General features: G+C 49.2%; 1 long non-coding RNA gene across 1 annotated transcript in view; it reads right to left on the minus strand.

The window, feature by feature from the left end:
- Positions 1-4,767: 4,767 nt before the first annotated feature.
- Positions 4,768-12,336, minus strand: part of LOC112547205 (uncharacterized) — a 31,824-nt gene continuing 24,255 nt past the window's right edge. The window contains exons 2-3 of the long non-coding RNA XR_003090961.2: positions 7,928-8,100; positions 4,768-7,509 (exon numbers count right to left, since the gene is read on the minus strand). This is a non-coding gene — a long non-coding RNA (uncharacterized LOC112547205). The remainder of the gene's footprint in view (positions 7,510-7,927; positions 8,101-12,336) is intronic.

Genomic DNA, 12,336 nt, shown 5'->3' on the forward strand with positions numbered 1-12,336 from the left:
CTCAGGCCATGCTGGGCCTGGTTTTTCAGAGATACTGAGGCTCAGAGCCACAAAAGTGCATTGTAACCCATAGGCATTAGGGGCCTTGCTACCTCAGAGATCCAGGCCTGAGTGCCCACAGCTCCTGTTGAAGTTGGTAGCGATAAGCACCATAGTAACGTGTCACCTGGCTTCAGCATTCTCCTCCACTGTTGGGCCCAGCAAATGGCTGCTGCCTGCCAGCCCCCAGAAGGCACATTTCTGGGTGGGTGAGCTAATTCTGGAGGACCCCATCTGTAATTACGCTGTCATGGGCTGCAGGCTTTGGCTGCAAGATGTGAGACAAGTGTCAGTCGTCGTTATTACTGTTATTACAAATTTGGGGGAAGTGGGCCTGTTCAGTGTCAGGCTCCTTGGCATCCTGTAATCAACAGCATCTGCTCGGTGCTCGCAGTCAGAGCCTTGGTTTGTGGGATCCTGTGTCAGCTCCAGACAGGCACCTGCGAGGCAATTGGCAGACAAACCCAGCATCGCACAGAGCCATCCACAACTCCTCAGATGATGCAGAGAAAGGAACCAAACCAAAGAGGCAGCAAAAAAAAAAAAACACGGACAAAGAAGGGGGGAAAGAGAGCAAAAACTGAAAGGCCAAATGCAGCTCTGGTCTGAAACCCCAGTTAAATTAATGGCGTAGTAGAACTATTGGAAGCCACCATCTGGCACTGCTGCAGAAAGTGTTGTATGTTTGGTGTGAGACGTTCCTCCAAGGGGAATTTCAGCTCTGGAGCAGGTCTCCTTAGACCTCACCAGGAAAGTCAGTTTTGTCATGGTCTCTCTCTCTGGCTGTGTCTAGACTATACCTCTCTGTTGACAGAGAGATGTAGATTAGGCACGTTGAAATTACTAATGAAGCAGGGATTTAAATATCCTGCACTTCATTAGCATAAACATGGCCGCCGCTTTTTTCGAAACGGAGCTTTTTCATAAAGAAAAGGCAGTGTAGATGCGGATTTTTTGAAAAATAAACCCTTTTTCGAAAGATCCTTTATTCCTCAAAAAATGAGGTTTACAGGATCTTTCAAAAAAGGGTTTATTTTTTGACAGATCTGCATCTAGACTGCCTTTTTTCGAAAAAGATCCATTTCGAAAAAAAGCAGTGGCCATGTTCAGGGCTCGACAAGTGCACTCGCCCGCTTGCCTGTGGTGAATAGATTTTATCAGCTGACGAGTGCGGGGCAGACTGGCCCAGTGGGTGGTTGTGACGGGCTGGCCAAAGCCTGCACTATGGGCGGCGTGGCCCCATCCGATCCGCCAGCCGGGCGGAGGAGTGGAGCGCCACAGGGAAGGGGGAAGCACATTGATTCTCAACACCAGGCTGCCTATGTGCAGCTCTGGCGCAAGGAGGCAGGGCATGAGCCAGAGAGCGGGACGCCGGCAGATGCCAGGACGCTGGCGTGACATGGCCCTGCTGATTTTAAAGGGCCGTGGCAGTCTGGCTGCGTGGCCCTGGGAGCTGGCTGCAGTGCACCTAGGCCCTGCCCTGCCAGCTCCAGTCCTGCCATGGCCCCAGCCCCCTTGCTGGTGAGAGACCGCTCCTGGCCAACCACCCTGCTTGCTGCACCCACCCTGCGCCACTTTGTCTTTGCGCTGCCCATTCCCCACACCTCCCCTGTACCCCGGATCCCCTGCTCTTCCTCTTCCCTGCGACTCTCTTGCTCTGCGCCACCCTTGCACCCTGCTCCCCTCTGATCCCTGCCCCCCCAGCTCTGTGCTGCCCATTCTCTGCACTGCCCCTAGACCCCGATCCCTCTGTCCCTCCCATTCCCTGCATCCCATTCTCCATGCCTACACCGCACCCCACACCCTGCACCCCTCTGGCTCTGTGCTGTCCCTGCACCCTGTTTCCTCTGTGGGTCGGGAGTGAGGGGTGCTTGTCCATAGGGAGGGGCTGGACAGGGCAGGGAAAAGGCTGCTGTGACCCAGCAGCGAGTGAAAGGGGGAGCGCCTTTGCCTTTATGGAAAAAAACAAATGAAAATGCTATTTGCTATTTATAGGGATAAAATGCCGGGACAAAAATGAAAACAAACAAACAAAATGCAAATGTGTAAAAGACAACAAAAAAGGGGAGGGGAGGGGCGGCCAAAAATGTTTTGCTTGGGGCAGCAAGAAACCTAGAACTGGCCCTGGGGGAGGGGAAAGGGCTGGGCTGGGCTGGGCTGGGCTGGACTGTGGGGAGGAGAGGGGAAAATATGGGGAAGGGGCTTGTGCTGAGCGGAGGAGAGGGGAAGGGAGGGAAGGGGAGGAGGTCAGGAGAAGAAGAAGAAGAAGAAAGAGGAAGGCACCAAGGGACACGGGTGCAGGAGAGACAAATGCCAGGGGGCCAAGTGCAGACAATGAGGTAAAGGGCAGGAGGGAAGGTGTCAGTGGGAGGGGGGACAGGGTGATGATGGGAGAGGAGAGAGTAAGGGCACTGGGGGCTAGAGGGGGAGGTGCTGGGAGAAGGCTAGAAAGAAGAGGTGGGAATGAGGAAGGCGGGGATGGAGCAAGTCATGTATGAGGGCACAGGGGCATGAGAGGAATGGGGGCAGAGGGTGGTGAGGGGGTGGGCATCAGGGAAAGAGAGAGCAAAGGAGACAGGGGCAGTGAGGGAAGGGGGAGGAACCAAGAGGGTGCAGGTGCCAGGGGATTCTGGGGGTGAAGCAGAAGGGCAGACACCTGCAGGGGAGGGACGAGCACCAGAGGAGAGAGGAAGGGCAGGTGTGTAGAGGGAGGTGTTAGGAGAGGGGATGAGGATCAGATCAGAGTGGGGCTACTGGAGGAGTGGGCACAGGGGGGAGAGAAGGGCTGGTGGAGGGGGGCAGGTTGCAGGAGGGCTGAGGGCAGTGAGAAGGGCAGGAGTCAGAACAGCAGGGGAGGATAAGGGGTGGGGAGGCAGCAGGCACCAGGGGAACTGATGGAACAAGGGGATGAGACATGGCAGCAGAGGGGAAAGGTAGAGGTTTATAAGATATTTATTAATAACTTGGGTGATATTTATTAATAACTTATTAGTAATTACTGTTCTTATTCTTATTAGGAATTTATGCTATTAAAAAAACACTTTTTGGGGGGAGGGTGGCGAGTCCCTTTTTTGTCTGGCAAGTAGGGTTTTCCAGAATTTGTCGAGCCCTGGCCACGTTTATGCTAATGAAGCGTGGAATATTTAAATCCCTGCTTCATTAGCAATTTCGTCATGCCTAATCTACATCTCTCTGTCGACAGAGAAGTGTAGTCAAGACGTACCCTCTGACTGAGTCACTTTGTAGGAGCACAGGCTACAAGTTAATCCAAACAGGTGAAACAAAATATGACACACATTTGCTAAACGTGCAGTGAGGGGAATTTAGACATGCAGTTCAGGTCACTCCAGCTCAAAAAAGCTGACATCCAGGTAGATTAGGTCTACTGCATTTCTTTTGTCTAAACAAACAGTTACTTCTGAGCTCTATTAGCAACTTTGTTGCTACTTCTTGACTACAACAGTTGAAACAATTGTAAAAAAATATCTCCAGTTACTTTCTATCAATGAGGCCACGGTTTTCAAAGTTGGGTCTGGGGCCTGCCTGGGTAAGCCTCTGGCAGGCTGTGAAATGCTTTGTTTAGCCAAGTGTCCATACTTAGCAGGGGTTCCCAATCTTTTCCAGATGGGGACCCATTTTGACAATTCAGGAAGACTTGTTGACCCAAGGCAATTCACAAACAGGGGGAGGAGAGGGGACAGAGCCACTTGGGGAGACACTTGGTGACCCTTTTGAAATGTAATGGCGACCCATATTTGGGTCCCAACCCATTGGTTGGGAAACCCTGGTCCATAGGCATGGAGCCTCACCGCTCCCATTGGCTGCGGTTTGCCATTTCCAGCCAAGGGATGCTGTGGGAAGCAGTGTGAGCAATTCATCATGTTTGGAACAGATCATTTGACTTTAGGGGTATGTCTAGACTACAGGTTTTTGTCGACAGAGGCTTTGTCGATAGATACTGTCAACAAAACTTCTGTTGACAAAGAGTGTCTAGACTACATCCAGTTACTTTCCAGTTACTGAGTGTAGATGCAAAGGATACTGTAGATGCAATAACACCTTCTGTCGACAGAACTTTGTTGACAAAAGGCGTTATTCCTTGTAGAATGAGGTTTACCACAGTTGACGAAACTGCGGAGTTCTGTCGACGTTGTGTCAACAGAACTCGGTGGTAGTGTAGACACAGGTATAGTTTTGTCAACAAAAGCCCATTTTTGTCGACAAAACCCTGTGGTCTAGACACACCCTAGGAAACATACTAAAGACAGCCCTTTCTTATCTTAATCACCCATGACTCACCCTGTTTATCAAGAAAATTCTGGGTCCCAGCCGCAGGGATGCGAACTGGAAGCCCCAGTCTGGCAACATCAACACTGTGTGTCCACGCTTTTGTGGACAAACATGTCCACCTTCTACAAGCCACATTTCTTCATTGGGTGTGGGAGAGCACTCCTGGGGTGTGTCTAAACTACACGGCTCCATCAATGGAGCCATGTAGATTAGGCTGATCAGCAAAGGGAAATGAAGCCGTGATTTAAATAATCACGGCTTCATTTAAATTTAAATGGCTGCCGCGCTGAGCCGACAAACAACTGATCAGCTGTTTGTCAGCTCAGCACGCTAGTCTGGATGCTCCTGCGCTGACCTGAAAGCCCTTTATCGACCTCCCCGTTATGCCTCGTAGGATGAGGTTTACCAGGGAGGTCGATAAAGGGCTTTCATGTCGGCAGGGGAGCGTCCAGACTGCCCCGATCTGCCAACAAACAGCTGATCGGCAAAGCGAGGCAGCCATTTAAATTTAAATGAAGCCACGATTATTTCTTCCCCCTAGTACTTTGGGGAAGAAGGGGGTTGAGCAATCACAAAAGCTTTATTGCTCAGTTGCCAGGGTAGACAAAGCCTTAGATCCAAAGCTCACAGTCTGCAGGGCAATGCCATCCCCAATAACAACCTATGACAGGCAGGGGATGGATCGCTCAGTGATTGCCCTGTTCTTTTAATTCCTGCTGAAGTGCCTGGCACTGCCCATTGTCAGCAGACAGGCTACTGGGCTAGATGGACCACTGGTCTGACCCAGTCTGGCCATTCTTATGTTCTTAGCATGCACAAGCAATCACAGATGGAATGCAAATAACAGAGAACAGAATTTGTTAGTGCTGTATCTGGCCTCCCTTTTATATACTGCCCCCTCCCTGTGATATACTGCCCTGTCCATGGTCCTTAGGCTGTCCTGGAGTGGGCAGCACTAGAACTGGGTTATTTGGTCAGCATTAGGCCTAGAGGGGAGCAGTGAACGGGGCTTCTGGGAGCAGCATGTCTTTGATCTCAGGCTGCTTGCTTGTCCCTGTGACTGCTGCTGCAGAGGGTTGGGATAGGCTCCTTCCAAGTGTCCATGGTCTAAGGCTGACCCCAGAGAGAGGAACTGGCAATTCCACCCCGTCCTTAGTCAATAGGGATTTTGGGGAGAACAGTTTTGAAAAGGACACAGGTGACCTTCCTTCACTTAAAATTTAGCCTCACAGCATCCTTCACTCAGCTGCTGAATGTTGGCACCACCTGTTGGCACGTTTGCATAATAGTCCATATTTGTAAATGTTCCTTTCCATCATGTGGTTCAGGGTACAGGACAGGATAAATCTGAATAGTGCTAGTGCTGTATTTGAGGAGCAAGTTATAGGTTCCCAAGGCTCTCTTCATTGTTTCAAGACCAATGTAGGTATCTATCCTGTGATACCCCCCTTGCCTTATGAGAATTGGCTTATGGATATGAATATGCATCACTCAAAGATGCTTTAGACAAAATATTTCAAGTTTAATGTTACAGTCTGCTGGATCTGCATATCCTATTTTTGTGCAGGTATCATTCCTGTAAGTGAAGTTAGAAATATGAAGTGTGGATCTGTTTATAGTTCTAAATGTGCTAATGAGCAGCCATTACTGGTGCCCCAGAAACCAAATGGCTTGGTGATCAACTCAATGACCTATAAATAAGCTTTGTTTACCCTATATGTCCAAAAGGTGGTTAGTCCTAGAAAGGCATGTGGCCATCCCACTTGGTACTGGTACCCATTTTGACCCTGGTATTTTTCCATGGGAGTGGAAGGTGTAAAATAAATGATTCCTACCCTGGGGGAAAGTCTATTTAAGCAAGAGGAAGCACTCAGCCTTTGGTGTCAGCTGGATTTTGAAATTGCCTGGCACACACTTAGGCTATGTCTACACTACAGGGTTTTTGCGCAACAACAGCTGTTTTTGCACAAAAACCCACGGAGCATCCACACCTCAAGCACATTTTTGTGCAAGAAAATTTACAGCAGAATGGCAGAACAGAGGAGTTTTTGTGGTGTAGGTAGACCTCTTTCTACGAGGAATAACTCCTTTGTGCGCAAGAGTTCTTGCACAAAAAGGTGTGTGTGGATGCTCAACAGGGGTTTCTTGCGCAAAAAGAGCCTATCTGAAAAAGAACAGGTGCTCTGATGGCTATTCTGTGAATGGCCATCAGAACTTTCTTGCACAAGAGTGTCCATGCTTTGCTATGTGCTTTTGCGGTGTTGATGTGCTTTTGTACAAGAAGTTTTTGCGGAAGATCTCTTCCACAACAAGCTTCTTGCGCAAAAAGCCTTCAGTCTAGACATAGCCTCCGAGAATATAAAAGAACTTTGAAAAAACTGTAGACCCAAGTCACAGTAAAGGATCAACTCTGATTTGAAGCATTTCACCCAAGATCAGAACAGCTGTTTAGAGTAAGAATTTGCATGTAACAGGTTTCTTACTGGACTAGAATCAGTTATGCATTTTCTATTCATTTTAATTTAGTAACTTACTTTGCTCAAACTGTTTTCACTTGTAACCACTTAAATCCTACTTTTTGTACTTAAATAAATCTTTTATTAATCAAGCTTGGTGTAAATAATTGTTACCTGTGGGGGTAGGGGAGCACTGTCATTTCTCTCTTTCATTGATAAAGGGGTCTAACCTTGAAACTTTCTTTGTATAAAATTTTTACACAGAGTAAGATGGATTTATTTGGGGGTTTTGGTCCCATTTGTAGATTGGTTTGCTGTGTGTTGAGCACTTAGAGCTGAACCCTTCCAGACCTAAAGGGGTTCAGTTCCTGCATTACTCTGCAGGGGGCAGTAACCTCAACTCTGTGCCTTGTCTGGAGGAGACCAGAGGATCTGGCCCAGCAGGACCAGGTGGTGGGAGACCCAGAGAGCAAGAAGGCAAGTGTCAGTCGCATGACCCAAGGATAGACCAAGAGGACTACGTCTGTGATTCCAAAACTGGGAACCTTCTCACAGATGCGGGCACCTGTAAAGAGTCAGAAGTTGAAAAGAGGATGGACTGATGTCTATCATTACCAGTATCCATCAGCAGCAAAAACTTGATCATGCAGAATATGCCCATCTGGCCCTTAGAGATGGAGAATATGGGTGAATTTTTCATGGCAGTGGCTACATCTTCTCCAGGCTGCAAAATTAAAATAAATAAATAAATAAATAAAAAGTCTGAAATCAAATGTTCTTTTTGTGTCACTGTTGCTGTTAGTCCCCCCCCCTTTTTTCCCCCTCCTTTTGTTGGTGCATCACTCAGCCTGAGCAGTGAACACAGGCTAGTCAGTCTCACTTTTGCTTAGTCAATATCCCATCTGTTTCATGCTCAGATTCTGGCACAAGGCAGCTGTGTTTGGGCTGCAAGCACCCCGACAAATGTTGAAAAATCGAAACCTAAGAACTGAAGTGCCTTCCGAATCCTCACGTTTTACTGTGGCTGTTGGCGCTGCACAGCCTCGCCAGCCACCATGTCTCAGTTCTGTGTGAGAATTTAATCCAGTGGAAGCAGCCTAAAGGAGCAGCTGATTTTCCATCCCACTGTGGGGTATACTTACGTCTTTACTCTGAGCACCAGAGTAGTCAGTCCCGGGCCTTGTGCTCAGTTTCATTGTGGCGGTTACCTTGAGCACGCCATCCTATTCCACTTGGTTGTGGGACAGTGAGAGGAGCAACGGGGAAGAGACACAGGGCTTTCATCCATTTGGATCCCTGTTATCCCAGGCCGCATCTGGTAAATGATGAACCGAAAGCACTTTTGTTCACCCTGAATGAAGACTCGGCCTATGGCTCATACACCACACAAGTCCCACTTGAACCCTTTCTGCACAGCGGAGAGTTTCACCCATTAACGTTGTGTAAACTCGTTCTCTATAAAAGCTAATGCTGGCCTTAATAAAAGTCCCTAGAACATGCCATATGTGTAATAACCCTCCAAAGCTATGAACTTTTAGAATTTCTGCCACCATTAAAGCACATTGGACACGCAGAGCTATATGGAGCAACTGAGGGAGAAAGGGTCTTTATTTTGCTGCAAGATGAGGCTGCTAACTTTGGAACAGGGGCCCACTGGCCTGCCTGTGTATATAGGGCCCACTGGCCTGCCTGTGTATATAGGGCCCACTGGCCTGCTTGTGTATATGTCTCCTGCTGCACAGAAACGACTCTGGGATGCTCCCTAAGGCTATGTCTAGACAGTAGGGCTATTTGGGGATTCCAGAAGTATCCCAAAATAGCAATTTCATGTCCTTAAACATGCCCATTATTTCAAAATATATTTTGTTCCCCGGGAGTTAAGGGACTTGTTAGAATAGCGCTTTATTTCAAAACTTGCTCAAAATAAGCTAGGCAATTTGTGTAGTGCAAATTGTGTAGCTTATTTCAAGGTAAGGGTGCTGTGTAGACGCACGCTGAGGGTACCAGTGTTGTGGGACACCACACTCCCACCTTGTCTTTGCCTATCAGGGATCAGCACCCTGACTCTTCCAGCCCTGAGCAACACAAGCCCTCGCCTCCCACTGTCCTTCTGACGGTTAGAGATCAATATGCCCAACCCTCAATCCTGTCAAAGCTTCCCTTGAAGTGTCCATCCCTTCCCTTTCCCCATTCATAGGGCACAGATCCACAGTTCCCAAAGGCCCAGTGCTTCCCAACGACACCCAAGAACACAGCTCTGCTGAACACACAGCACTGAGATGTGCATAGTGTGAAAACACACATATGTTTTGTGAACCAAGCACAGGGATGTGAGTCATAGCAAGTTGGCTGAAGTACCAGGAACAACTGGTTACATCGAAAAATCGTAATGCACCTCCGAGGGTATGTCTACAGTACAAAGTAATTCGAACTAACAGACGTTAGTTCGAATTAACTTTGATAGGCACTACACATACAAACCGCTAGTTCGAACTTAATTCGAACTAGCGGAGCGCTTAATTCAAACTAGTTAAACCTCATTCCACGAGGACTAACACCTAGTTCGCATTAAGCAGTTCGAATTAAGGGCTGTGTAGCCACTTAATTCGAACTAGTGGGAGGCTAGCCCTCCCCAGCTTTCCCTGGTGGCCACTCTGGGCACCACCAGGGAAACTCGTCTGCCCCCCTCCCGGCCCCGGAGCCCTTAAAGGGGCACAGTCTAGCTACGGTGCCCGTGCCAGGTGAAAGCCTACCAGCACCCAGCCAGCAGACCCTGCACCTGGCACGGCACGAACCAGCCACCTGCTGCCACCCAGCCCTCCGCCTCTTCCCGGGACCAGGATGGCGGCTCCCGGGAGCCTGCCCAGGTCCGCAAGAGGTGGACACCCACCTGGTCTAGTGCAGACATCGTGGACCTCATCCACGACCTCCGCACTAGGCACAGGAAAGTGGCCATCTAGGGCAGAATAGCTGCCAGCCTGGCCACCCAGGAGCAGGTTTGCATGAAAATCAGGGTGGTCCAGTGAGACCCCCGACCCTGAACCCTGAGCTTAGAATGGCTGTATTGGGTCAGACCAAAGGTCCATCTAGCCCAGTAACCTGTCTGCTGACAGTGGCCAACACTAGGGACCCTGGAGGGGATGGACCGAAACAATGACCAAGCCATTTGTCTCATGCCATCCGTCTCCAGCCTTCCACAAACAGAGGCCAGGGACACCATTTCTACCCCGACTCCATGGACCCAACCTCCATGAATTTATCTAACTTCTCTTTAAACTCTGTTCTAGTTCTAGCCTTCACAGCCTCCTGCAGCAAGGAGTTCCACAGGTTGACTATTTGCTTTGTGAAGAAGAACTTTCTGTTATTAGTTTGAAGTCTGCTACCCATTCATTTCATTTGGTGTCCTCTAGTCCTTCTATTATGGGAACTAATGAAGAACTTTTCTTTATGCACCCTCTCCACACCACTCATGCTTTTATAGACCTCTATCATATCCCCCCTCAGTCTCCTCTTTTCTAAGCTGAAAAGTCCCAGTCTCTTTAGCCTCTCTTTATATGGGACCTGTTCCCAACCCCTGATCATTTTAGTTGCCCTCCCCTCTCCCACCTTCTCTCTTCCCCTCTCCCACCTCCTTTTCCCAGTCTCCCCAAGTTTTGTTCAATAAAGAGAGTTTCTATTTTTGAAGACACGTGTCCTTTATTTTGTACATCAGGAAGGGGGGGCTAGGGAGGGGTAAGTGGAAGGGAGAGAGGGTATGTCTACACTACCCCGCTAGTTCGAACTAGAGGGTAATGTAGGCATACCGCACTTGCAAATGAAGCCCGGGATTTGAATTTCCCGGGCTTCATTTGCATAAGCGGGGAGCCGCCATTTTTAAATCCCCGCTGGTTCGAACCCCGTGCAGCGCGGCTACACGGGGCTCGAACTAGGTAGTTCGGACTAGGCTTCCTATTCCGAACTACCGGTACACCTCGTTCCACCTCGTGTACCGGTAGTTCGGAATAGGAAGCCTAGTCCGAACTACCTAGTTCGAGCCCCGTGTAGCCGCGCTGCACGGGGTTCGAACCAGCGAGGATTTAAAAATGGTGCCGGCCGGCTTCATGCAAATGAAGCCCGGGAAATTCAAATCCCGGGCTTCATTTGCAAGTGCGGTATGCCTACATTACCCTCCTAGTTCGAACTAGGAGGGTAGTGTAGACATACCCTGAGGGAGGAATGGGGTACAAGCCCCCAATGGGGAGGACTGGGGTGGCTCTGCGGGCTTCTTGGGGTGGAAGCTCTCCTGTAGCCCCCCAATTGACCCTCCCCCCGGATGGCAGCCTGCGGCAAGTGCAGCAGGGCTGATGGCCGAGTGCTGTGATGTGCCGAGTGTGGGCACTCAGGGCACTCCAAGCCAGGACTGCTTTGCAAGCGGGGAACCCCTGAGAACTGTCTGTCTGGGGTGGGGGTCGGGACCCTTTAAGCACAGCCCTCGGCTAGCCTGAGACAGCAGCTCCACGCTCTAAGTTCTAATCTGATGTCCTGCTGGCACTGCTTCCGGCCATCCTTAACCCCGGTTCAGGGTCCACTCAGTGTGGACATGCTAGTTCGAATTAGCAAAATGCTAATTCGAACTAGTTTTTAGGTCTAGATGCACTAATTCGAATTAGCTTAGTTCGAATTAACTAATTCGAATTAAGTTAGTTCGAATTAGTGCCGTAGTGTAGACATAGCCCCTGAGTCTAAACTTATCTAATGCAGCACCCTCTTGTCTCATAGAATGCAACTCAAGCTATGTCTAGACTGCAGGCTTCTTTCAGAAGAAGCTTTTCTGCAAGAGATCTTCCAAAAAAACTGCTTCCGAAAGAGAGCGTCCACACTGCCATCGTGCATCGAAAAAGCGATGTGCTTTCTCAAAAGATAGCATCCACACTGAATGGATGCTCTCTCGCATGTAAGCTGTGATTACTATGGACGGAGTAGCCACCAGGGCACCTGTGCTTTTTACTCTTTCCTCTTCTTGTGAATGAACTCCCTCTTCCCTGTCCACACACACCTTTTTCCGAAAGAGAAAGAGGATTTCCTTGTAGAAAGAGGATTACCAATGCTGTAAAAACCCGTCTGTTCTTTCAATTTTCTTTCGGAAGAACGCAATTGCAGTGTGGACGTAAGTGAAGTTTTTTCCAAAACAACTCTGTAGTGTCGACAGTGATGGGCAACCTAGGCTAGTGAGCAGGCCTCATAAGCAGCCCTCCTTCATCTCAGTGGGCCGCAGGATTATTCTAACCAAGACGGTCTCCCTGGAGAGGGTAGTTTTGCTAACTGTGGTTGTGTAACTAGATTTTGAGGGGTGTGTGGATGGAACCATGGCAGCGCTTTGAGGGGATGCAGAGGGAGCACCTGGCTCTCACAGTGAATGTCGTGTGCAATCCGCACGCACCTCGCTTCACGTGCCTTGCTTTATGTGTGTGTCACTTTGGTAATAGGGGTAGGGAAAAAACCTACACAGACGGAAGCAACGGGATCTGGCAACCCTGAGCATGGGTCACACAAGAACTCTGATGTTCTGCAT

The sequence above is a fragment of the Pelodiscus sinensis genome, chromosome 4 (genome assembly GCF_049634645.1).
Source record: "Pelodiscus sinensis isolate JC-2024 chromosome 4, ASM4963464v1, whole genome shotgun sequence".
Taxonomy (NCBI): Eukaryota; Metazoa; Chordata; order Testudines; family Trionychidae; genus Pelodiscus; species Pelodiscus sinensis.